Source organism: Pseudophryne corroboree, chromosome 8 (assembly GCF_028390025.1).
Source record: "Pseudophryne corroboree isolate aPseCor3 chromosome 8, aPseCor3.hap2, whole genome shotgun sequence".
In the NCBI taxonomy this organism is placed as follows: Eukaryota; Metazoa; Chordata; class Amphibia; order Anura; family Myobatrachidae; genus Pseudophryne; species Pseudophryne corroboree.
The window spans coordinates 117,400,298-117,423,725 of NC_086451.1; the positions used below are offsets into that span (position 1 = coordinate 117,400,298).

At 48.4% G+C, this 23,428-nt stretch overlaps 1 protein-coding gene and 1 long non-coding RNA gene across 2 annotated transcripts in view; one reads left to right on the top strand and one right to left on the bottom strand.

The window, feature by feature from the left end:
• Positions 1-23,428, bottom strand: part of SCAI (suppressor of cancer cell invasion) — a 455,550-nt gene that overhangs the window by 396,163 nt on the left and 35,959 nt on the right. The gene's annotated exons all lie outside the window — the stretch shown is intronic.
• Positions 658-23,428, top strand: part of LOC134948711 (uncharacterized) — a 74,742-nt gene continuing 51,971 nt past the window's right edge. The window contains exon 1 of the long non-coding RNA XR_010183008.1: positions 658-1,518. This is a non-coding gene — a long non-coding RNA (uncharacterized LOC134948711). The remainder of the gene's footprint in view (positions 1,519-23,428) is intronic.

Below are 23,428 nucleotides of genomic sequence, written 5' to 3' on the forward strand. Positions count from 1 at the left end.
GGCGGCGCGGCTCTGGGACCCATCCATGGCTGGGCCTGTGATCGTCCCTCTGGAGCTAATGTCCAGTAGCCTAAGAAGCCCAATCCACTCTGCACGCAGGTGAGTTCGCTTCTTCTCCCCTTAGTCCCTCGATGCAGTGAGCCTGTTGCCAGCAGGTCTCACTGAAAATAAAAAACCTAAAACTAAACTTTTTTCTAAGCAGCTCAGGAGAGCCACCTAGACTGCACCCTTCTCGTTCGGGCACAAAAATCTAACTAAGGCTTGGAGGAGGGTCATAGGGGGAGGAGCCAGTGCACACCAGGTAGTCTTAAAGCTTTTACTTTTGTGCCCAGTCTCCTGCGGAGCCGCTATTCCCCATGGTCCTTTCGGAGTCCCCAGCATCCACTAGGACGTCAGAGAAATTATAATGTTATGGATACAAGAAATGAATGTGAATTTCTGTGACCTAATGAGTTTTCTTTTTATGTCTGTCTTGTCCGTGATTGGGAGCATATACATATCGCAAGCGCTGAAAGAGCAAAATGCCAGCACTGAGAAGCATCTATGCGTTCCATGGGACTTCCTAGTTGCGGTCCATTCAACAGGAAGTACGTCAGCGCGGAGAAAAGCCGATGCGCTCCGTCTATCTCCTTGGTTACGCTGCAACAAATAGGAAGTACATTATCACGGGGTCCGTCGAGAACACGGACTGGGAACCCTGTGATCGGGCAGGCGGACTTTATTCATTGGGGGACAGTGATGCATGCTGGGAAAGGATTACCGGAAGTTACCAGCCGTAGTAACATTAGGACGGGACTGTTACTCTATGTATCCTTAATCCGGACGGGATGGGATGTATACATATGGAAACCATTGTGGATCGGATCATCAGTGATTTCAGGACGGAGATTGAATGTTACCTATTAATGTTTATATTGATTTTATTTGTTCAATTTGTTTTAAATCTCTTATATCTTGTTAAATACAATGTATATCCATTTATGGGAATCCAGTAATATATAAATGGAATATCAAGATTAGGTTTTTGATGCATATTAGTGCTGTGACTGTCTGATTGGCTTAGGAAATGATAGGAAGTGCTCAGTGGGGTTTAAAAGGCCGACTGGGTTAATCCTGCAATATGCCCTGAGGAAGGATTTTTATCCGAAACGCGTTGGTACCAGTTTCTTTTAGCCCCCGGTGGTAAGGTTTTTTCTCTACATCTATCCCCTTTTTTACTAAGGACCGAAGTTTGGAGCATATTCCATATTTCATTTTTTCTTGGTAGTAACTGTTCCCATCGGTTTCCTAGGGGATTATAGGAGGATCAACCCAGGCTGCCTATTTGGGGTATTTTTATGTTGTTTTTATATTGTATGTCAATTTTTGGAATAAATCTTTGATACCCTTTTTTGGACTCACGACATTTGCTTATTGGAATGGAGTGCCATGATTAAGGACGTGACCAACATATAGTGGACGCCCGGTGAAGGAGACAGTCAAAGAAAACTATTACGGAACATAGGGCTATGCCCCAAGGTGAGCGTCTTATTTAAGGGAGAGGGTGCCCTCAGACTGCGGGAATATAAAGTGTTGTATGAAGATTGAAATAAAGAAACCTTTCAGAGCATATAGGGCTCTCTCTGGAGGTGAGCGTCTCCAAGGAAAGATAGAGTGACTATAAGAGGAAAAGGGGAATCGAAAGAAGTGTGAAAGATACCTTTATATGTGTACCATCTTTTGAGAGGAGGTCAGTTTGGAGGTGCGAATCCCACGGAGAAAAGTATATCCAGTATAAAAGATTATCCTACGAAAGCTGTACCCTTTTAGGAAAAGTAGCGCTTGTGTATTACCCTGCAATTTTGATTATATATATGGGTTTAGGAGTGGTGGTCCTAAAGGGTTTTTAGTGCAAAGCTGCTACAGGGCGCAAGTTACAACTCCCTTGTTTTGTTTTGAGAAATGAAGTACCCGTTCGTGAGCTCTGATTGGCTCACGAACCGGCACTTAAATTTAACAGACCCGCCGCTGCCACCGGAGACACAGGAGAGGCGCGCGCTGTGCCCTCCGTGTCCCTCCTTCACAAAACACCGGGGAGGGTAAGTTGTACCTGGCACTGGGGTAGCATATTTGGCACTTGGGGGGGTATATGTGTACCTGGCACTGTGGGGGAATATCTGGCACTGGGGGGCTTATGTGGCACTGGGGAAACATATTTGGCACTGGAGGGGCATATTGGCTCTGGGGGTGGGGCATATTTGGCACTGGTATCTCGTTTTTGTCTCGTTGGTATCTATTTTTATTTTTGAAATTTACCAGTAGCTGCTGCATTTCCCACCCTAGGCTTATACTCGAGTCAATAAGTTTTCCCAGGTTTTTGTGGCAAAATTAGGTGCCTCGGCTTATATTCGGGTCGACTTATACTCGAGTATATACGGGTATATTATAAAATCAACATCTGATAAATCCCATCAGTGTCAATGATGTTTCTTCCACAGAGTTCTGGCATAACACACATCTAAAGTCTCCAAAACTTCTGTTTCTCTTACGTCCTAGAGGATGCTGGGGTCCACATTAGTACCATGGGGTATAGACGGGTCCCCCAGGAGCCATTGGCACTTTAGGAGTTTTAGAGTGTGGGCTGGCTCCTCCCTCTATGCCCTCCTACCAGACTCCGTTTAGAAAATGTGCCCGGAAGAGCCGGTCACAGCTAGGGGAGCTCTCCTGAGCTTTTCTAGTAACAGTTTATTTAGAGTTTGTTTTTTTACAGGAGGCTGTTGGCAACAGCCTGCCTGCAGCAAGGAACTAAGGGGGGGAGCAGTATCCGCCCTGCGGGGTCTGAGCCACTGACTCCGCTGACTGAACACTGAGCTCCAGAGAGGTCGGATCGGTCTCCGCCACAGGGGAACCGCTCGCCCCAGCAGCATGCTGCCAAGCCCTTACAGAGCTGAAGAGTGGTGAGTTAGTCACCGACCCCCCTAACAAGCGGGGGGCCGGTGTGAAGATGGCAGCAATGGGGAGGGAGCGCAGTACTAACTGCGCTCCTGGGACGGTACCAGAGGCACACAGTGCGGCGCTGTGAGGGGCGCCCTGGGCCAGCGCTTAACCCCCCCCCCCCACACACACACACACTCTGGTCAGCAAGCCTGTCGGGGTCTGTGGATCTCAGCCAGCAACTTTCCTTAGGCCAGTTTAAGCATCTGAAGAGAGGGAAGACAGCGCCATTAAGGGGGCGGAGCTTCTCAGAGCGGACCCAGCAGCGTTCCAGCGCCATTTTCCTGCCTGCACAGCGCTGGATGGAAGATCAGGTCCCTTCACAGCAGCTCTACTGATTGTAAAACGGTACCAGGGGGTTGCAGAAGGGATGGGAGGCTGAAAAACGACTGTGCCTCCTATGAAGGGACACAGTCTGTGCTGGCAAGGGGTTGCCTTCTACTAAAAGTGCTGTCCTGTGGGTTGGCTCCGATCTCTGTGTCTCTCTTGCCTTTCTTGGGGGGGAAACTCTGTCTGCCCCACCTGTGTGTGTGGAGTGTTTGGTGGTCTCCTTTAGCTATGTCCAGGGACACTGTGTCATATGCTGCAGAGGATGTATCCTCCCAGGGTGATCCCATTCCATGTAATCAGTTTAGCACTGGTTTAGCACAGATACCAGCAAGGGAACCGCAGTCCTTTCGGCCTAACAAACCTAGAAAGGCCAGAATATCCAATACCTTCTTTAGGGGAGGTCCGGTTAAGTCCAAGAAACCTGCCGCTGCAGGTTCCCAGGAACAAAAGCCTGCTTCGGGTACCCCAAAGTCCTCCGCATGACGGTGGACTGCACGCCCCGGTGGTGGGGCCAGTGGGAGCGAGACTCAGACATTTCAGTCATGTCTGGGTGTCGTCCGGATCCCTGGGTTTTAGATATTGTGTCTCAGGGATACAGGCTGGAATTTCAAAGTCTCCCTCCGCACCGCTTTTAAAAGTCGTGCTTACCAACTTTGTTGGGAGGACAGCACAGTTCTTCAAGAAGCAGTCCAAAAGCTGGTGGAGGCACAGGTCATTGTGCCGGTACCACCTCACATGCTGAACAAGAGTTACTATTCGAACCTTGTCGTGGTACCGAAACCGGATGGTTCGGTCAGGCCCATTCTGAACCTAAAATCATTGAACCCCTTTCTAAAGGAGTTCAAGTTCAATATGGAGTCTCTCAGGGCGGTGATATCAGGTCTGGAAGAGGGGGAATTCCTGGTATCACTGGATATCAAGTATGCGTACCTTCACATTACGATCTGGCTGCCGCATCAGGCTTATCTCCGCTTCGTATTACTGGACTTTCATTTTCAGTTGCAGGCCCTGCCATTCGACCTCTCAACAGCACCGAGGGTGTTTACCAAGGTGATGGCGGAAATAATGATACTCCTCCGCAAGCAGGGTGTGACCATCCTTCCATATCTGGACGATCTACTGATAAAGGCATCGTCCAAGGAGAAGCTGCTGCAGTCCATTGTTCTCACAAAGCGACTGCTCCAGAGTCACGGTTGGATTCTGAACTTTCCAAAGTCACATTTGGAACCAACCCAGAGATTGTCATTTCTGGGAATGATCCTGGATACGGAAGTGCAGCGGGTGTTTCTTCCACAGGAAAAGGCGTTGGTGATACAAGCCATGGTCCGGGATGTCCTGAAGCCACCCCGGGTGTCAGTTCACCTCCACATGCACCAGAGAATTCGTCTGTCGCCAAAGGTGAGGATTTCACTCCTCTGGTGGCTCCAATTGCCTCACCTCCTGGAAGGCCGCAGGTTCGGGATTCAGGACTGGGTCCTGCTAACAACGGATGCGAGCCTCAGGGGCTGGGGAGCGGTCACTCAAGGAGTAACCTTCCAAGGAAGGTGGTCGAGCCTGGAAGCCAGCCTGCCCATCAACATTCTGGAACTAAGAGCCGTCTACAACGGTCTTCTTCAGGCGGCCCCTCTTCTGAGACATCGGGCAATTCAAGTGCAGACGGACAACGTAACAACAGTGGCATACATAAACCGACAGGGCAGAACGAAGAGCAGAGCGGCGATGTCGGAGGTGATAAGAATACTCCTCATGAAGGTCCAGATTTCGGTCCTATCCATTTTCTTTCAGAAACAATTGGCTGCCCTCCCTGAGGTTCAGACCTTTTTGAAGGGAGTTCTGCATATCCAACCTCCCTTTGTTCCACCTACGGCGCCTTGGGACCTTAACATGGTGTTGCAGTTCCTCCAGTCGGAATGGTTTGAGCCTCTACAGGAGGTAGAGCTCAAATTTCTTACATGGAAGGCGGTCACTTTGTTGGCCTTAGCTTCTGCTAGACGTGTGTCCGAGCTGGGGGCTTTATCATGTAAAAAGCCCTTACTTGATCTTCCACGAAGATAGAGCTGAGCTCCGGACACGTCAGCAGTTTCTTCCGAAGGTTGTGTCGGCATTTCATATCAACCAACCTATTGTGGTGCCAGTGACTACTGACTCCTCAATTACATCAAAGTCCTTGTATGTCGTAAGGGCTGTGAAGATATATGTGAAGAGAACTTCTAGTCACAGAAAGTCGGACTCTCTATTTTAGAAAATTGGGTGTCCTGCTTCTAAGCAGACGATCTCTCACTGGATCAGATTCCCTATCCAGCACGCTTATTTTATGGCAGGACTGCCGTGTCCAAAATCTGTTAAGGTCCACTCTATTCGTAAGGTGGGGTCTTCCTGGGCGGCTGCTCGGGTTGTCTCGGCAGTGCAACTTTGCAGAGCTGCAACTTGGTCTGGGTCGAACACGTTTGCAAGGTTTTACAAGTTCGATACTTTGGCCACTGATGATCTGAAGTTCAGCCAATCAGTTCTGCAGGAGCCTCCGCACTCTCCCTCCCGTTCTGGGAGCTTTGGTACATCCCCATGGTACTAATGTGGACCCCAGCATCCTCTAGGACGTAAGAGAAAATAGGATTTTGGTACCTACCGGTAATTCCTTTTCTCGTAGTCCGTAGAGGATGCTGGGCGCCCGCCCAGCACTTTGTTTTCCTGCAAATGTTGTTTGGTTCAGTACAACTTCGTTTTAGTTGAGTACTGCATCGTAACTTGGTAAGTAATATTTCAGCTGTTGCTGGGTAGTTCAAGCTAGTTGTCTTGACGTGCCTTGTATGTGTGAGCTGGTATGAATCTCACCACTATCTGTGTTAAGTGCTTCTCTCGAAGTATGTCGTCTCCTCGGGCACAGTTTCTAGACTGAGTCTGGTAGGAGGGGCATAGAGGGAGGAGCCAGCCCACACTATTAAACTCTTAAAGTGCCAATGGCTCCTGGTGGACCCATCTATACCCCATGGTACTAATGTGGACCCCAGCATCCTCTACGGACTACGAGAAAAGGATTTACCGGTAGGTACCAAAATCCTACTTTTTTTCCCATATTTACTCATCACATACCACCACATACAAGAACATGAATACAAGAACATTCCTGAAAATCAACCAATAACATCCCAACATTATCTACATCCAAAACTCACCGTACATAAAGGAGAAAGGAAAAAAATATGAAAGTATAGATTAAAAAAAAAAAAAAAAAAAGAGATAAAGATAATTTACAGTATATCATAAAATAAAGCACTGATAAAAATGATGTAATCATGTTGGTGCACATGCACCTGCCGTGAAGCTAAACTCTGGGCACATTGCTACCCTGCCCTCGCTACCCCTCCCAAAATAAAAATAAAAACAAAAATTACACAATCCAGGCACGTGCATGTTAGATCCATTATACACACTCAGGCGGACCTGTACAGTGACATACAGAACAGGTGTCTGGTCGGTGGAGCAACAACAAACTGGAAGAATTGTAGGTGGGACTGAATTGTTAGGGAGGAAAAAAAAAAAAAGAATATGTAGAAGAAACCGAAATAGAGGGGCAGTAGAGAATAAAATGCAGATACCTAGGGGCAGGATATCGAGAACAGAGAACAGCAAAACAAAGGAGGGGTGAAGAGAGAGAAAGAGGAGGCGTGGAAGGCAGAGAGGATGAAGACAGAGAGTGAAATAGGAAAAAAAAAAAAAAAAAGGAGTGAAGGGGGGGTAACAGAGGAGAGAGATGGAGTAAGATGGGGAAACAGAAGGAAAACAAATAAGTTGAGGCTGCTGAAGAGAGGAGGAAAGAGCAAAAAAAGGAAAAAAAATAATGGGATTTTGGTACTCACCGGTAAATCCTTTTCTCGGAGTCCATAGGGGATACTGGGATGGTGTTCTACAGTGGGGGTATAGACGGGGTCCTGGAGCCAGTGCACTTAAATTTTTAAACTGACTGTGTGTAGTGGCTCCTCCCCTCTATGCCCCCTCCCATTAGACCAGTTCTAGAAAAACGGTGTAACAGTGGCACCAACAGATTGGTGGAAAATGCACATTGGTTCAGAAAATGTAGCTAGTAATGAAAATATCATGATAGCAGTAAAGCAATTGCTAACAGCTGCAGCATCATCAGCTTCAGTAGAAAGAACATTTTCTTTGGTGTAATCAAAACTGAGAAACCGCTTGGGTACTGACCAAGCTGCAAAACTTGTGTTTCTTTTTAAGGTGTTCAAAAAACCTAATATGTAGGCTTATTCTGATTTACAAATCAGGCTCGCCAACTATTGTATCTTTTAACATCATTGCTGTTTCTTTCCTTCTGCAGTCTGTGTGATTTCTGTGTAGTTTGTGTGCCATGCCATGATTTATAGTGACTCTGTAAAAGTCATTTAAATTAAATATACAAAGGGAGGTACACGCGTAGAGATATGTGCTGAGCAACATCTAGCTCAACACTCAGCGCAATGTGTGCTGAGCGAGGGGGAAACAAGTACGAAAACACTCACTTCACCCAGCGGTGAGTGATCTGACTAGATTTGGCCTGCCTGTAGGCCAATCTTGAGTCAGCGATAGCAACGTGCGGGGCCGTGCATCGCTATCGCTATGGGCTATACACACGGAGCAGGTGTGGTATTGAAGGTCGACAGAGTCTAGGTCAACCACTATTGGTCGACAGGGATTCTAGGTTGACATGGTCTAGGTCGACAGGTCAAAAGGTCGACATGAGTTTCTAAATCTTTTTTGTTGTCGTTTTCACCATACAGTGACCGGGAACCCCAATTAGCGCATCGCTTCGCTCACCATGCTTCGGGCAAGATGCCTCGCCCCGCTACCGCTGCGCTCGGCACAGCTTACATTTCGCAATCGTAGTCCAAGTGGATCGTAAAGTATGAAAAAGTTCAAAAAAAGGGAAACAAATTGAAAAACCCATGTTGACCTTTTGACCTGTCGACCTAGAACATGTCGACCTAGAGACCCTGTTGACCTAGTTACTGTCGACCAATAGTGGTCGACCTAAACACTGTAGACCTAAGTCTTGTCGACCTAGATACCCACGGAGCGATGTGTGCTTCATTTCAAAGCAATCTAGTCAGATTGCTTAGAATTTAAGCCCATCTCTACGTGGGTTCAGTATGATTTACCATCGGACACAATACAGACGGTCATAATCCCGTCAGCCATTGACCTACAGTCAAAATACAGACCCGGGCAAAATACCGGCATTCATTATGCCGGCATGTTCAAAACGTCTACATAGTCAGAATACCGGCATTACAAATGCCGCCATACCAAAATACCGACATGCATTTTTATGGGGGGTTTGTGTCAATGTCGACATGGACACCGTCTAAGTTTACCACTTCCCTTCGCATGGTGAGCGATACGGGCACAGTGCCTTGCTGCACTCGTCATACTATTATTTTCCCCCTCCAGGTCCACTGGGATGGTAAAGTATGAACAAGTCAGTTTTGGGGCAAAAATTCCTTAAAAATGCATGTCGTCATTTTGACATGTCTGTATTATGATTATGTCAGCATGTTGAACACGTCGGCATAATGAATGTCTGTATTTTGACTGCTGGTTAATGGCTGTCGGGATTATGACCGTCTGTATTGTGTCCGTCGGTAAATCAACTGCTACCCCTCTACGTGTGTACCCCCCTTTACAGTACTTTAAAAGAACTATGTATAATTGTTTTTACTTGGTTTGTTTACTTGATCATTGTTCCCTATGGGCTGCAGGAGAAAATAGGAATTTGGTACTTACCGATAATTCCCTTTCTCCGAGGCCATAGGGGACACTGATGTCTTCTTACGATGGGGAAATAGGTGGTGACAGATAGGAGCCGGCACTTTACATTTTTTTTGCTATGACAGGCTCCTCCCCTCCATTTCCCCCCCAGACACCAGTTTCGGAAAGGTGCCCGAGAGGAGTCGGAGACCAGGCAATCTCCCGAGAGGAAGGAAGCAGGAGAAGAAGACAGAACAGGATCAGAACAGAAGAACACAAGATCCAAGCCACGCAGACACAGACATACTGCAACAGGAAGCAGCGCTGGGAGGGCGTTCAGTGTCCCCTATGGCCTCGGAGAATGGGAATTATCGGTAAGTACCAAATTCCTATTTTCTCCTGCAGCCCATAGGGGGCACTGAAGTCTTCTTACGATGGGGACGTCCCAAAGCTACCCCCACGGGCGGGAGAGCGCTGAGACTCCTGTAAACACCATGCGACCAAAACGAGAAGCAGAAGCAGAAGCCGCAAAAGTGTCAAACCTGTAGAACCGAATAAAAGTGTGCGGAGCAGACCAAGTGGCCGCCCTGCACAATTGGGTAAGTGAGACCCCATGGACAGCTGCCCAGGAAGGGCCCACCGAACGAGTAGCATGAGCCGAAATGGACTCAGGAGGCAGCTGCCAAGCTAAATATGCCTGACGGATTATCAGCATGATCCAATGAGCCAAGGATTGTTTGGAAGCAGGCAAACCATGTTTTGATGCGTCATACAAGACAAACAGTACGTACGTCTTGCGGAGAGATACTGTCCTTTCCACGTAGGTGAGCACCACATCAAAGGAACTAGAGTCTCCTGACAACGCAGGAACCACAATGGGCTGGTTGATGTGGAACACTGAAACAACCTTCGGCAAAAATTCAAGGACGTGTTCGCAGTTCCACTCTGTCCTCGTGGAATATCAATTAAGGCGACCTGCAAGACAGGGCGCCGAGGTCCGAAACCCGTCTTGCTGATGCCAAGGCTAGTAGCAAAACAGTTTTCCACGCGAGTAAACGGAGCTCCACAGATTCCAACGGCTCGAATACCTCCCACTGTAGAAAGGAGAGAACCAGGGATAAATCCCATGGCTCCGTTGGTGCAACAAACAGCAGTTGTAGCCGCATGACCCCCTGTAGAAAAGTCTGAACTTCTGGGATAAGAGCCAACTGACGATGGAAAAAAACAGACAAGGCTGAAATCTGGACCTTAAGTGAGCCTAGTCGAAGTCCTGCTGACAGACCTGCTTGGGGGAAGCGTAAAAGACGGGACAAGCTGAACTACATAGTAGGTAACTGATGAATTTCGCACCAGAAGATATAGGACTTCCAGATACGATGGTAATGTGCAGAAGTCACTGGTATCCGGGCTCGAAGCATAGTGGGGATGACCGCACGTGGGATGCCCCGTCTCCTTAAAAGCGTGGTCTCAATAGCCATGCCGTTAAACGAAGCTTTCCTAAGTTTTGGAAGACGAATGGTCCTTGCTGGAGAAGATCTTACCGAAGAGGGACTTGCCATGGTTTGTCCACCAGAAGCATTCGCAGATCTGAGTACCATGCCCTGCAAGGCCAGTCCGGAGCAATGAGAATCACTGAGATGTCCTCTCTCTTGATGCGTTTGAGGACCCTCGGCAGAAGTTGCGGAGGTGAAAATAGATACACCTTCCGGAAATCCCAGGGAATAGACAGTATGTCCACCAATATCGCCTCCGGATCTCTTGACCTGGAGCAATATGTCGGAAGTTTCTTGTTGAGCCTCGACGCCATTAAATCGATCTCGGGCAGGCCCCACTTCTGTGCGAGATGGTGGAAAACAGACAGGTGAAGCACCCAGAAGAAAGTGGATTTCTCATCTGTTGCTTGCGAAATCCATTTGTCAAGTTCGGATCCGAAGAGTATGTCTCCTGAGAACGGTAAGAACTCTGCTGCTTTTTTAGGACTCCGCATCTGCATGCCATGATCGAAGCCAAAGGCTACTGCGCGCAGCCACAGCCGATGTAGACATACTCGAACCGGGGAGATTATGTATCACCAAAGTAAACCGCCGATTCTCTAATATGTTCTAAGTTCCGAACGAGGACGGATGTCTCCCAAACCCCGACCGAGTTCTTCAGCCCAGATTTCTATGGCCTTGTTGACCCATGATCCTACCAGGGCTGGAAGAAGAATAACTCCCGCCATAGTATAAATGGACTTCAAGGTAGTATTCAAGCGACGGTCAGGCGCCTCATTTAAGGATGTAGCACCTGAGACGGGAAGCGCAGTCTTCTTTGACAGAGGTGAAACCGAAGTGTCGGCAGGGGGTGGATTTTCCCATTTGGCCCTGGATTCTTCCAGGAATGGATATAAAACTTTAAGGCGTCTGGAAATCTGAAATCTCCTGTCAGGTGTCTTACAGGCTGCTGCCAGAGGCTGCTTCAGTTCCTGGTCCACTGGAAAGGAAACAGTTTTTAGGAGACTTACCAAACAATGATGTAGTCATAGGTGCCTCCGGATCTTTAATATCCAAGGTCTGTCTGACCGCCCTTATGAGGGCGTCAATTCCTTGTGAGTCCTCGTCTGGAGATTTCTCCGGTGGGGGATCGGTATCAGATCCGTAGTGGAAATTTCCTTCTTCTGTGTCCGAGTCTTGGTATTCAGAGGCCTCAGATTGTAGAATTGCGGGCACAAATCTCCTCTTAGAAGGAGGCGGTGCCGGTATAGTAGACGAAGAACCGACTACCTGGACCAATGTGTCTACATACCGAGCCAAATAGAGGGGGACGAGCACTGTCAATTAGACCCCAAATTGCCTAAATCACTTTCCCTTAGTAAACAGCCCCTTCTTTCCCCGCAAAGAAAGACTCACTGTCCTTTAGTCTGCAGGGCTAATGAGGAGGGAGCGCTGGTGGTCACTTGTCACAGCATGGACGCTGAGTAATGGAGCCTGATACAAAGCCTTAGAAGATGGCGCCTGTAGTGAGAGAACGCCGGAGTCCTTGTATGTGGGTAGCTCCGACCCACTTCCTGTCCCGCCAGCCGCGCTAAACTGACAGGAGCCGCTGCGGTGGGCGGAAGCCCTTCTCTCCCTTCCTCCTACAAGTGCTGCGGCGCGGCCATGGACCCGTAACACTAGTCGCAAGCAGCTGCGGCGGGTCTGGCCGGAGATTTAGGGTGCGCTGCATGCAGAGCCGCCAAGTCTCCTCACAAAGTATGCATGCAGACACCTGTCTGCTTCAAAGAAACATAAAAAGTAAAAAAAATTAATTAAAAATTAAAGTTCCTTAAGAGAGACTCAGCCCAGGGTACAGACTCCCTCGGGCACATTCTAAGACTGGTGTCTGGGGGGGAAATGGAGAGGGAGAAGCCTGTCATAGCAAAAAAATTTATAGTGCCGACTCCTATCTGTCACCACCTATTTCCCCATCGTAAGAAGAGTTCAGTGTCCCCTACGGGCTGCAGGAGAAATTAAAAAAAATAATAAAAATGAAAAAAATCCAATGTAAATAAAATAATCTGATTTAAATAAAAAAAAAATCCTATTTATTTTATTTTATTTTTAAATCATGATTTTTTTCACACCCTAGATTAGTGTGCAAGGGGTGCGAGCTTGCAGTACGCCTACCTATACTACTCACACTGGTACACAATTGCAGCTTTCCCATTCTCCATTCGGCTTGGCCCTTTTCCAACAGAGCTTTTCACTATTTTTAGGGCGAATGGGGATTTGCCCTATGCAATAACAGGGCCAGATTTTCATGTAGGCAAAAAATGTGGCATGGGTGGAAAACACGTGGATTGGTGAATCCATGTGTTTTCCGTTGAAAATGGCCCGCATTCTCAACGATTTTGAGGCATTTTCCGCCAATGCCTTTTCACTTAAAAAAAAAAAAATAAGAATTTACTTACCGATAATTCTATTTCTCATAGTCCGTAGTGGATGCTGGGGACTCCGAAAGGACCATGGGGAATAGCGGCTCCGCAGGAGACTGGGCACAAAAGTAAAAAGCTTTAGGACTACCTGGTGTGCACTGGCTCCTCCCCCTATGACCCTCCTCCAAGCCTCAGTTAGGATACTGTGCCCGGACGAGCGTACACAATAAGGAAGGATTTTGAATCCCGGGTAAGACTCATACCAGCCACACCAATCACACCGTACAACTTGTGATCTGAACCCAGTTAACAGCATGATAACAGAAGGAGCCTCTGAAAAGATGGCTCACAACAACAATAACCCGATTTTTGTAACAATAACTATGTACAAGTAATGCAGACAATCCGCACTTGGGATGGGCGCCCAGCATCCACTACGGACTATGAGAAATAGAATTATCGGTAAGTAAATTCTTATTTTCTCTAACGTCCTAGTGGATGCTGGGGACTCCGAAAGGACCATGGGGATTATACCAAAGCTCCCAAACGGGCGGGAGAGTGCGGATGACTCTGCAGCACCGAATGAGAGAACTCCAGGTCCTCCTCAGCCAGGGTATCAAATTTGTAGAATTTAGCAAACGTGTTTGCCCCTGACCAAGTAGCTGCTCGGCAAAGTTGTAAAGCCGAGACCCCTCGGGCAGCCGCCCAAGATGAGCCCACTTTCCGCGTGGAATGGGCTTTTACAGATTTTGGCTGTGGCAGCCCTGCCACAGAATGTGCAAGCTGAATTGTACTACAAATCCAACGATAAATCGTCTGCTTAGAAGCAGGAGCACCCAGCTTGTTGGGTGCATACAGGATAAACAGCGAGTCAGATTTTCTGACTCCAGCCGTCCTGGAAAATAAGAATTTACTTACCGATAATTCTATTTCTCGGAGTCCGTAGTGGATGCTGGGGTTCCTGAAAGGACCATGGGGAATAGCGGCTCCGCAGGAGACAGGGCACAAAAAGTAAAGCTTTACGATCAGGTGGTGTGTACTGGCTCCTCCCCCTATGACCCTCCTCCAAGCCTCAGTTAGGTACTGTGCCCGGACGAGCGTACACAATAAGGAAGGATTTTGAATCCCGGGTAAGACTCATACCAGCCACACCAATTACACTGTACAACCTGTGATCTGAACCCAGTTAACAGTATGATAACAGCGGAGCCTCTGAAAAGATGGCTCACAACAATAATAACCCGATTTTTGTAACTATGTACAAGTATTGCAGACAATCCGCACTTGGGATGGGCGCCCAGCATCCACTACGGACTCCGAGAAATAGAATTATCGGTAAGTAAATTCTTATTTTCTCTATCGTCCTAGTGGATGCTGGGGTTCCTGAAAGGACCATGGGGATAATACCAAAGCTCCCAAACGGGCGGGAGAGTGCGGATGACTCTGCAGCACCGAATGAGAGAACTCCAGGTCCTCCTTAGCCAGGGTATCAAATTTGTAGGATTTTACAAACGTGTTTGCCCCTGACTAAAAAACCGCTCGGCAAAGTTGTAAAGCCGAGACCCCTCGGGCAGCCGCCCAAGATGAGCCCACCTTCCTTGTGGAATGGGCATTTACATATTTTGGCTGTGGCAGGCCTGCCACAGAATGTGCAAGCTGAATTGTATTACACATCCAACTAGCAATAGTCTGCTTAGAAGCAAGAGCACCCAGTTTGTTGGGTGCATACAGGATAACAGCAAGTCAGTTTTCCTGACTCCAGCCGTCCTGGAACATATTTTCAGGGCCCTGACAACATCTAGCAACTTGGAGTCCTCCAAGTCCCTAGTAGGTGCAAGGCACCACAATAAGCTGGTTCAGGTGAAACACTGACACCACCTTAGGGAGAGAACTGGGGACGAGTCCGCAGCTCTGCCCTGTCCGAATGGACAAACAGATATGGGCTTTTTTGAGAAAAAACCACCAATTTGACACTCGCCTGGTCCAGGCCAGGGCCAAGAGCATGGTCACTTTTCATGTGAGATGCTTCAAATCCACAGATTTGACTGGTTTTAAACCAATGTGATTTGAGGAATCCCAGAACTACGTTGAGATCCCACAGTGCCACTGGAGGCACAAAAGGGGGTTGTATATGCAATACTCCCTTGACAAACTTCTGGACTTCAGGAACTGAAGCCAATTCTTTCTGGAAGAAAATCGACAGGGCCGAAATTTGAACCTTAATGGACCCCAATTTGCGGCCCATAGACACTCCTGTTTGCAGGAAATGCAGGAAACGACCGAGTTGAAATTTCTTTGTGGGGCCATCCTGGCCTCACACCACGCAACATATTTTCGCCACATGTGGTGATAATGTTGTGCGGTCACCTCCTTTCTGGCTTTGACCAGGGTAGGAATGACCTCTTCCGGAATGCCTTTTTCCCTTAGGATCCGGCGTTCCACCGCCATGCCGACAAACGCAGCTGCGGTAAGTCTTGGAACAGACATGGTACTTGCTGAAGCAAATCCCTTCTTAGCAGCAGAGGCCATAAGACCTCTGTAAGCATCTCTTGAAGTTCCGGGTACCAAGTCCTTCTTGGCCAATCCGGAGCCATGAGTATAGTTCTTACTCCTCTACGTCTTATAATTCTCAGCACCTTAGGTATGAGAAGCAGAGGAGGGAACACATACACCGACTGGTACACCCACGGTGTTACCAGAACGTCCACAGCTATTGCCTGGGGGTCTCTTGACCTGGCGCAATACCTGTCCCGTTTTTTGTTCAGACGGGACGCCATCATGTCCACCTTTGGTATTTCCCAACGGTTTACAATCATGTGGAAAAAACTTCCCGATGAAGTTTCCACTCTCCCGGGTGGAGGTCGTGCCTGCTGAGGAAGTCTGCTTCCCAGTTTCCATTCCCGGGATGAAACACTGCTGACAGTGCTATCACATGATTTTCCGCCCAGCGAAAAGTCCTTGCAGTTTTTGCCATTGCCCTCCTGCTTCTTGTGTCGCCCTGTCTGTTTACGTGGGCGACTGCCGTGATGTTTTTCCCACTGGATCAATACCGGCTGACCTTGAAGCAGAGGTCTTGCTAAGCTTAGAGCATTATAAATTTACCCTTAGCTCCAGTATATTTATGTGGAGAAGTGTCTCCAGACTTGATCACACTCCCTGGAAATTTTTTCCTTGTGTGACTGCTCCCCAGCCTCTCGGGCTGGGCTCCGTGGTCACCAGCATCCAATCCTGAATGCCGAATCTGCGGCCCTCTAGAAGATGAGCACTCTATAACCACCACAGGAGAGACACCCTTGTCCTTGGATATAGGGTTATCCGCTGATGCATCTGAAGATGCGATCCGGACCATTTGTCCAGCAGATCCCACTGAAAAGTTCTTGCGTGAAATCTGCCGAATGGAATTGCTTCGTAGGAAGCCACCATTTTTACCAGGACCCTTGTGCAATGATGCACTGTTTTTAGGAGGTTCCTGACTAGCTCGGATAACTCCCTGGCTTTCTCTTCCGGGAGAAACACCTTTTTCTGGACTGTGTCCAGAATCATCCCTAGGCACAGCAGACGTGTCGTCGGGATCAGCTGCGATTTTGGAATATTTAGAATCCACCCGTGCTGTTGTAGCAGTATCCGAGATAGTGCTACTCCGACCTCCAACTGTTCCCTGGACTATGCCCTTATCAGGAGATCGTCCAAGTAAGGGATAATTAAGACGCCTTTTCTTCGAAGAAGAATCATCATTTCGGCCATTACCTTGGTAAAGACCCGGGGTGCCGTGGACAATCCAAACGGCAGCGTCTGAAACTGATAGTGACAGTTCTGCACCACGAACCTGAGGTACCCTTAGTGAGAAGGGCAAATTTGGGACATAGAGGTAAGCATCCCTGATGTCCCGGGACACTATATAGTCCCCTTCTTCCTGGTTCGTTATCACTGCTCTGAGTGACTCCATCTTGATTTGAACCTTTGTAAGTGTTCAAAAAATTTTTTTTTTTAGAATAAGTCTCACCTAGCCTTCTGGCTTCAGTACCACAATATAGTGTGGAATAATACCCCTTTTCTTGTAGTAGGAGAGGTAATTTAATTATCACCTGCTGGGAATACAGCTTGTGAATTTTTTCCCATACTGCCTCCTTGTCGGAGGGAGACCTTGGTAAAGCAGACTTCAGGAGCCTGCGAAGGGGAAACGTCTCGACATTCCAATCTGTACCCCTGGGATACTACTTGTAGGATCCAGGGGTCCTGTACGGTCTCAGCGCCATGCTGAGAACTTGTCAGAAGCGGTGGAACGCTTCTGTTCCTGGGAATGGGCTGCCTGCTGCAGTCTTCTTCCCTTTCCTCTATCCCTGGGCAGATATGATCTTATAGGGACGAAAGGACTGAGGCTGAAAAGACGGTGTCTTTTTCTGCAGAGATGTGACTTAGGGTAAAAACGGTGGATTTTCCAGCAGTTGCCGTGGCCACCAGGTCCGATGGACCGACCCCAAATAACTCCTCTTCCTTTATACGGCAATACACCTTTGTGCCGTTTGGAATCTGCATCACCTGACCACTGTCGTGTCCATAACATCTTCTGGCAGATATGGACATCGCATTTACTCTTGATGCCAGAGTGCAAATATCCCTCTGTGCATCTCGCATATATAGAAATGCATCCTTTAAATGCTCTATAGTCAATAAAATACTGTCCCTGTCAAGGGTATCAATATTTTTAGTCAGGGAATCCGACCAAGCCACCCCAGCTCTGCACATCCAGGCTGAGGCGATCGCTGGTCGCAGTATAACACCAGTATGTGTGTATATACTTTTTATGATATTTTCCAGCCTCCTGTCAGCTGGTCCTTGAGGACGGCCCTATCTATAGACGGTACCGCCACTTGTTTTGATAAGCGTGTGAGCGCCTTAGCCACCCTAAGGGGTGTTTCCCAACGCGCCCTAACTTCTGGCGGGAAAGGGTATACCGCCCCTAATTTTCTATCGGGGGGAACCCACGCATCATCACACACTTTATTTAATTTATCTGATTCAGGAAAAACTACGGTAGTTTTTTCACATCCCACATAATACCCTCTTTTGTGGTACTTGTAGTATCAGAAATATGTAACACCTCCTTCATTGCCTTTAACGTGTGGCCCTAATAAGGAATACGTTTGTTTATTCACCGTCGACACTGGATTCAGTGTCCCTGTCTGTGTCTGTGTCGACCGACTAAAGTAAACGGGCGTTTTAAAACCCCTGACGGTGTTTTTGAGACGTCTGGACCGGTACTAATTGTTTGTCGGCCGTCTCATGTCGTCAACCGACCTTGCAGCGTGTTGACATTATCACGTAATTCCCTAAATAAGCCATCCATTCCGGTGTCGACTCCCTAGAGAGTGACATCACCATTACAGGCAATTGCTCCGCCTCCTCACCAACATCGTCCTCATACATGTCGACACACACGTACCGACACACAGCACACACACAGGGAATGCTCTGATAGAGGACAGGACCCACTAGCCCTTTGGAGAGACAGAGGGAGAGTTTGCCAGCACACACCAAAAACGCTATAATTATATAGGGACAACCTTATATAAGTGTTTTCCCTTATAGCATCTTTATTATATATTTCTAACGCCAAATTAGTGCCCCCCCTCTCTGTTTTAACCCTGTTTCTGTAGTGCAGTGCAGGGGAGAGCCTGGGAGCCTTCCCTCCAGCCTTTCTGTGAGGGAAAATGGCGCTGTGTGCTGAGGAGATAGGCCCCGCCCCTTTTTCGGCGGCCTCGTCTCCCGCTCTTAACGGATTCTGGCAGGGGTTAAATATCTCCATATAGCCTCCGGAGGCTATATGTGAGGTATTTTTAGCCAAAATAGGTTTTCATTTGCCTCCCAGGGCGCCCCCCTCCCAGCGCCCTGCACCCTCAGTGACTGCCGTGTGAAGTGTGCTGAGAGGAAAATGGCGCACAGCTGCAGTGCTGTGCGCTACCTTTAGAAGACTGAGGAGTCTTCTGCCGACGATTCTGGACCTCTTCTTACTTCAGCATCTGCAAGGGGGCCGGCGGCAAGGCTCCGGTGACCATCCAGGCTGTACCTGTGATCGTCCCTCTGGAGCTGATGTCCAGTAGCCAAGAAGCCAATCCATCCTGCACGCAGGTGAGTTCACTTCTTCTCCCCTAAGTCCCTCGTTGCAGTGATCCTGTTGCCAGCAGGACTCACTGTAAAATAAAAAACCTAAGCTAAACTTTTCTAAGCAGCTCTTTAGGAGAGCCACCTAGATTGTACCCTTCTCGGCCGGGCAGAAAAATCTAACTGAGGCTTGGAGGAGGGTCATAGGGGGAGGAGCCAGTACACACCACCTGATCGTAAAGCTTTACTTTTTGTGCCCTGTCTCCTGCGGAGCCGCTATTCCCCATGGTCCTTTCAGGAACCCCAGCATCCACTAGGACGATAGAGAAACATATATTTTCAGGGCCCTGACTACGTCCAGCAACTTGGAATCCTCCAAGTCCCTAGTAGTCGCAGGCACCACAATAGGCTGGTTTAAGTGAAATGCTGAAACCACCTTAGGGAGAAATTGAGGACGAGTCCTCAATTCTGCCCTGTCCGTATGAAAAATTAGGTAAGGGCTTTTATAGGATAAAGCCGCCAATTCTGATACACGCCTGGCTGAAGCCAGGGCTAACAGCATTACCACTTTCCATGTGAGATATTTTAAGTCCACAGTGGTGAGTGGTTCAAACCAATGTGATTTTAGGAATCCCAAAACTACATTGAGATCCCAAGGTGCCACTGGAGGCACAAAAGGAGACTGTATATGCAGTACTCCCTTGACAAACGTCTGAACTTCAGGAACAGAAGCTAGTTCTTTTTGGAAGAATATTGACAGGGCCGAAATTTGAACCTTAATGGACCCTAATTTGAGGCCCATAGACAGTCCTGTTTGCAGGAAATGCAGGAATCGACCCAGTTGAAATTCCTCTGTAGGGGCCTTCCTGGCCTCGCACCACGCAACATATTTACGCCAAATACGGTGATAATGTTGTACGGTTACATCCTTCCTGGCTTTGATCAGGGTAGCGATGACTTCATCCGGAATGCCTTTTTCCTTCAGGATCCGGCGTTCAACCGCCATGCCGTCAAACGCAGCCGCGGTAAGTCTTGGAACAGACATGGTCCCCGCTGGAGAGGTAGAGGCCACGGGTCTTCCGTGAGCATCTCTTGAATTTCCGGGTACCAAGTCCTTCTTGGCCAATCCGGAGCCACGAGTATAGTCTTTACTCCTCTCCTTCTTATGATTCTCAGTACTTTTGGTATGAGAGGAAGAGGAGGGAACACATACACCGACTGGTACACCCACGGTGTTACCAGAGCGTCCACAGCTATTGCCTGAGGGTCCCTTGACCTGGCGCAATATCTGTCCAGTTTTTTGTTGAGGCGGGACGCCATCATGTCCACCTTTGGTTTTTCCCCAACGGTTCACAATCATGTGGAAGACTTCTGGGTGAAGTCCCCACTCCCCCGGGTGAAGATCGTGTCTGCTGAGGAAGTCTGCTTCCCAGTTGTCCACTCCCGGAATGAACACTGCTGACAGTGCTATCACATGATTTTCCGCCCAGCGAAGAATCCTTGCCACTTCCATCATTGCCCTCCTGCTTCTTGTGCCGCCCTGTCTGTTTACGTGGGCGACTGCCGTGATGTTGTCCGACTGTATCAACACTGGCTGACCCTGAAGCAGAGGTCTTGCCTGACTTAGGGCATTGTAAATGGCCCTTAGTTCCAGGATATTTATGTGAAGTGACGTTTCCATGCTTGACCACAAGCCCTGGAAATTTCTTCCCTGTGTGACTGCTCCCCAGCCTCTCAGGCTGGCATCCGTGGTCACCAGGACCCAATCCTGAATGCCGAATCTGCGGCCCTCTAGGAGATGAGCACTCTGTAACCACCACAGGAGAGACACCCTTGTCCTTGGAGACAGAGTTATCCGCTGATGCATTTGAAGATGCGATCCGGACCATTTGTCCAGCAGATCCCACTGAAAAGTTCTTGCGTGGAATCTGCCGAATGGAATCGCTTCGTAAGAAGCCACCATCTTTCCCAGGACCCTTGTGCATTGATGTACTGACACTTGGCCTGGTCTTAGGAGGTTCCTGACTAGGTCGGATAACTCCCTGGCTTTCTCTTCCGGGAGAAACACCTTTTTCTGTACTGTGTCCAGAATCATCCCTAGGAACAGCAGACGTGTCGTCGGAATCAGCTGCGATTTTGGAATATTTAGAATCCATCCGTGCTGTCGTAGTACTACTTGAGATAGTGCTACTCCGACCTCTAACTGTTCTCTGGACCTTGCCCTTATCAGGAGATCGTCCAAGTAAGGGATAATTAAGACGCCTTTTCTTCGAAGAAGAATCATCATTTCGGCCATTACCTTGGTAAAGACCCGGGGTGCCGTGGACAATCCAAACGGCAGCGTCTGAAACTGATAGTGACAGTTCTGTACCACAAACCTGAGGTACCCTTGGTGAGAAGGGCAAATTGGGACATGGAGGTAAGCATCCTTGATGTCCAGCGACACCATATAGTCCCCTTCTTCCAGGTTCGCTATCACTGCTCTGAGTGACTCCATCTTGAACTTGAACCTTTTTATGTAAGTGTTCAAGGATTTCAGATTTAAAATGGGTCTCACCGAGCCGTCCGGCTTCGGTACCACAAACAGCGTGGAATAATACCCCTTTCCCTGTTGTAGGAGGGGTACCATGATTATCACCTGCTGGGAATACAGCTTGTGAATGGCTTCCAATACCGCCTCCCTGTCGGGGGGAGACGTTGGTAAAGCAGACTTCAGGAACCGGCGAGGGGGAGACGTCTCGAATTCCAATTTGTACCCCTGAGATACTACCTGCAGGATCCAGGGGTCCACTTGCGAGTGAGCCCACTGCGCGCTGAAATTCTTGAGACGGGCCCCCACCGTGCCTGAGTCCGCTTGTAAGGCCCCAGCGTCATGCTGAGGACTTGGCAGAAGCGGGGGAGGGCTTCTGCTCGTGGGAAGAGGCTGTCTGCTGCAGTCTTTTTCCCCTTCCTCTGCCCCGGGGCAGATATGAGTGGCCTTTTGCCCGCTTGCCCTTATGGGGACGAAAGGACTGAGCCTGAAAAGACGGTATCTTTTTCTGCTGCGAGGTGACTTGGGGTAAAAAGGTGGATTTCCCAGCCGTTGCCGTGGCCACCAGGTCCGATATACCGACCCCAAATAACTCCTCCCCTTTATACGGCAATACTTCCATATGCCGTTTGGAATCCGCATCCCCTGACCACTGTCGCGTCCATAATCCTCTTCTGGCAGAAATGGACATCGCACTTACTCTTGATGCCAGAGTGCAAATATCCCTCTGTGCATCTCGCATATATAGAAATGCATCCTTTAAATGCTCTATAGTCAATAATATATTGTCCCTGTCCAGGGTATCAATATTTTCAGTCAGGGAATCCGACCAAGCCACCCCAGCACTGCACATCCATGCTGAGGCGATTGCTGGTCGCAGTATAATACCAGTATGTGTGTATATACTTTTTAGGATATTTTCCAGCTTCCTATCAGCTGGTTCCTTGAGGGCGGCCGTATCAGGAGACGGTAACGCCACTTGTTTTGATAAGCGTGTGAGCGCCTTATCTACCCTAGGGGGTGTTTCCCAACGTGCCCTAACCTCTGGCGGGAAAGGGTATAATGCCAATAACTTTTTAGAAATTAGCAGTTTTTTATCGGGGGAAACCCACGCTTCATCACACACCTCATTTAATTCATCTGATTCGGGAAAAACTACGGGTAGTTTTTTCACACCCCACATAATACCCTTTTTTGTGGTACTTGTAGTATCAGAAATGTTCAAAACCTCCTTCAGTGCCGTGATCATGTAACGTGTGGCCCTACTGGAAAATACGTTTGTTTCCTCACCGTCGACACTGGAGTCAGTGTCCGTGTCTGTATCGACCTGAGGTAACGGGCGCTTTAGAGCCCCTGACGGTGTTTGAGACGCCTGTACAGGTATTAACTGATTTGCCGGCTGTCTCATGTCGTCAACAGTCTTTTGTAAAGTGCTGACACTATCACGTAATTCTTTCCATAAGACCATCCAGTCAGGTGTCGACTCCCTAGGGGGTGACATCACTAACACAGGCAATTGCTCCGCCTCCACACCATTTTCCTCCTCATACATGTCGACACAACGTACCGACACACAGCACACACACAGGGAATGCTCTGATAGAGGACAGGACCCCACTAGCCCTTTGGGGAGACAGAGGGAGAGTTTGCTAGCACACACCAGAGCGCTATATATATATATATATAGGGATAACCTTATATAAGTGTTTTTCCCTAATATAGCTGCTGTATATATTTATATGCCAATTTAGTGCCCCCCCCCCCCTCTCTTGTTTTACCCTGTTTCTGTAGTGCAGGACTGCAGGGGAGAGTCAGGGAGCCTTCCTCCAACGGAGCTGTGAGGAAAAAATGGCGCCAGTGTGCTG